Here is a 4,039-nt window from a genome sequence, read left to right on the forward strand (position 1 = left end):
TCACTGAAAATGTCCTGGAAAAAATGATCACTACAAAAGAGTGGGAACCCTTACTTCCTTTAACCCCGGCAAACAATTTGGTCTCTCAGTTATCTATTAAAGAGAGTGAACACACAGCTCACCTGACAGAAAGAAGACGCTCAGTAACAGGTTGGCTGTCACCATATTCACAGACAGAGCCGCCATGAAACTCCTCACCTGGATTTACAAACACAATAATACAGCGGATTTTACTAAACATTCAAGTTCTTCAGCTGAATTTCTACTTCAAATGTGAATAACACATTCACTGCTGGAACTTCTCCTGTACACCTGCACTTTACTGTGTTGTAAGTATATTATCATCAACATGTGAAATATCACATTTAATGTCACTGCTGAATAATTCCACAGACGAGCTGCTAAAGTTAACAACCCTCTTATGTCATCAGTGTCTTTCTGCTAAACCAAACTCCAGCAGATAAAACATCATATCCTGTATTTTTCAGTGCAGTTCGTGAAAAGTAAAAACATAATATAACTCACTATGTTAACAAGCCAGAACGTAAAATCCATGAAAATGTTTCTCACCAAACAAGCTCACATCAAAGAAGAAGCAGCGAAGAGATCTCTGGATGTGAAGTGGAAATGGTTCAGTCAGTCAATTTGAGCTGATGTGCAATGAACTAATTACTCAACTTCCCTGTTTAGTTGCAGACAAGTTGTGACATAAAACCAAATCAACTTCCTGTGATACAACACTACAGAGCAGGTCATAGACCAGCTAAACTCTACATTCAGTCATCTTTATATATTACAGAAACCACAGTAATAGTTAATAATGATAATAACAATAATAATACATAATAGCATATTAAGATAATATAACGTGAATAATAGAGTGTATTTGCTGACTTGTGCACAGTCACTGTCTCATTGCTTCCTGTGTCACTGGACTGATGTGAGGAAATGTCTTTCTTCACTTCACATGATTTCATTTGATTTTATCACTTTAAAATTAAATAAATGGCAGAATGAGTTGCTGTAAAATGTATTTTCACAGAGGCAACAGTGGGCTGTGTGCACACACACTGAATACACACATGTTCAGTATATATTAACACAAAGTGTAGAAGTGATAAACTCCTACTTACTGAGACTCAGAATCAGCTGCTGTCTTCCCTGGAGGACACAGTTCTTGGTGCATCAGCAGAACCAGGAAAATAATTATAAATATATACATATATAAATAAAACATTTAAAAGGCCAGCACTGTAGGCGCGTGAGCAGAGATACTCCTGCGGTCATGTAGTTCCCTATTCACAGCTACATGATAAAGGCTGTTTAAAGTCACACAGATCAACAGGTTGATAACTGACAGAAAAAGGAAGTGAAAGTTACACCTTTATTTGTGTATTTGTTGACTCCAGTGACTTTGACTATACTAATACAGTATAAATAAAAATAGAGGCTCATTTAACATGATGACCTACATAGGGACTGAGAGAGAGTTGGCTGGGACACGGGACTCAGGGTCCGGCTGGGCTCAGAACCTTAGATTATCTCGGGCCAGAGGCTTAGAAGACTCTGAAGTCCTTCTCTACACAACTTCAGACACACAGCGGCTAAAGTCAAACTTTCATCAAGTCCTTCTTTACCCACTGTATTCCTAATCATGTAATTACCATTAAACCATCAATGAAACCTGTCTGTTATTAGACAGTTACACAGGGCTACTTATATCTTAACAAGACGGAAATGTGGTCACGTGGTCAAGACATTAAGGGCTGTGTAGAACATTAAAGTGAATAAATACATAAATAAATTAAACACTACTTTCTTCTTTTGTACTTCCATTCGTCACTTCTCTTATTCAAAGAAATCGTATCACATTTGGTTTAATCTTTAGACTGTTTGACATTTATTCCTTTTTTTTCCTACATATTTACAACTGTCCGGTTAAATGCTTTTTATTTAAATGGAAAATGTGCCGTGATTGTTTAGAAATGAAACTTTGATAAAGTTGGGGGAAAAAAACATCCATGGATGTAAACAATGGATGTTTAATGACCTTATAAGGTTTTATACCACATCCATGGATACAACGAGCTCAGGTCATTCCAGGAAATTCCGACTTTTGTCTCCATTTCCTTCAGTAACACGTTTAACCGCTGTAACACGCCGGAGAACTGTTTTGTACTTGAATTTGTGAGAGAATAAAAAAAAGAAACAAAATTTTAAGATAACATGTCAGACTTTTTAATTTTTTTAAAATGTTTTTTTAACCAACCTTCCCGAGTTCTGTAATGTGGAAGAGCGTAAACGACTAAGAACCGTGGACACCTGAGTTTCTCCTTCCTGAGGATATTGAACACTCATTTCACTCAGACTGCTGTGTTGTTCACTGAAGCTGCAGCTCGTTAAACGGCGGATTGTGTTTGTCCATTTCCACCGACCCACAAACCGAGTCACAGACTGACAGGCTTCAGCAGAAGGTAACAGGAGATCAGCGATTATCCCGAGTCTAATGTGACTAATATTCTTTGTGAAGTGTGTGTGAAGAGACGAGGGGCTACAGATGTTTGAACCTCTAAGAAACAGTGTGTTCGGGTTAGAAGTAATTAATTAATAAACTAATTAATTAGATTTGTACATGTATAAAACAATGTGCACATGTAGACGCTTAAACTGCACAAAGGCACATGTGGCTTATTTATGAAATATATTTTAAAATGTCATTTATGTAAAATAAACACTGGTTTATTAAAGGTCTGTAGGAGAAAGAAGAAAGTGAAGGAGCTTCTTGTGTTTTAGTGGAAGAGAATATTTACTGATTTCTCTTGTTCAGTTATTTTGTAATAGTTAGGTTTGTAGGTTTCTGTTTCACTTTCTATCTTATTTTCATTTAACAAAAACCTACACTCAATTGGCAGTTTATTAGGTACACCTAGCCTGTGTTACAGTGGAATCAACGATTCTCTAAAACGGCTTAAAAACATTCACCTTACAACCTTCGTGAAGGTAGAATTCACTGCAGGCCTGTGGTGGGGCGTTTAGAGTTACACAAGTCTGTTTGTTGAATAGATGAGCTGAAATATTAGTGGGAGATTTGAATCTGACATCCTCTTAATTTATTTCAGGGTCTGGGAGAAACACGAAGCAGACAAACAGAGACAGAAAGAGAAGAGTCGGTTGTGGCTGAAGAAGGGACTGAAAACACGGGCAGGAAATGAACACAGATGTGATGCACAGATGTGAAGTCAGACCTGCGTCTCAGAAAGACGGACGAGAACGTCTCCCGATTATTTCCTGGGTTCTGTTGCTCATTCAGCTCCACTGACTCCGACTGTGACGCAGCAAAATGGCGTCGACTGTGAAACGTGAAAGAACAGGAAGAGGATCGTCATGTTTCAGCCGGGCAGCCAGAAGGATCAGGGACGCTCTGTCCAGGATCTGCAGAGTTAATTCTGCACAACCTGACCCTGACCCTGACGCTGAAGCTGTCTATAGTTCTTTTCGCCCTGTTAGGGAAGTTATCTATGACATTGATTGTCTTAATCCTAAACATTTATCTCGCCCTATAGTGGGAGGTTCTACTTGCTATTCTTCATACTACTGTGGTAAACCAGTTGAAGAACCTGGTAGAGGATCTGTCTATGATACTAGTGGATCATTATCTTTCTTTGGAATAGACGCAGATAAGATGGATTCTCTAGACTCCCGGCCTGATGGAGGATTTGTCTATGAGACCGGTAAATTTTTATCACATGAGTCCTTGTTGAGACCTGAGTCTCATGGTTATTGTAAAAACGAAATGATGCCTTACAGTCTATGTCCACTATACAGTCCTGTTGACTCCCTGAATGTTGATGTCCACACTGAAGGACAAGATGCATTTCAGTCTTTTACTCTGCAGCCTGAAAGCACCAGCGACAGTGAAGCCCTGGTGGAAACGGAGGCGTCTGTTACAGCTGTTAACTACTCAGTCACAAACACCCTGCCAACCTGTTCTCAGCTCCACATCTCCTCCTCAGATCCCGGTTTAAGTGGAAGAGACTCC

This window comes from Seriola lalandi, unplaced genomic scaffold (assembly GCF_002814215.2).
Source record: "Seriola lalandi dorsalis isolate HSWRI2012SDOR001 ecotype SW California unplaced genomic scaffold, Sedor1 jcf7180002054984, whole genome shotgun sequence".
NCBI lineage: Eukaryota > Metazoa > Chordata > Actinopteri > Carangiformes > Carangidae > Seriola > Seriola lalandi.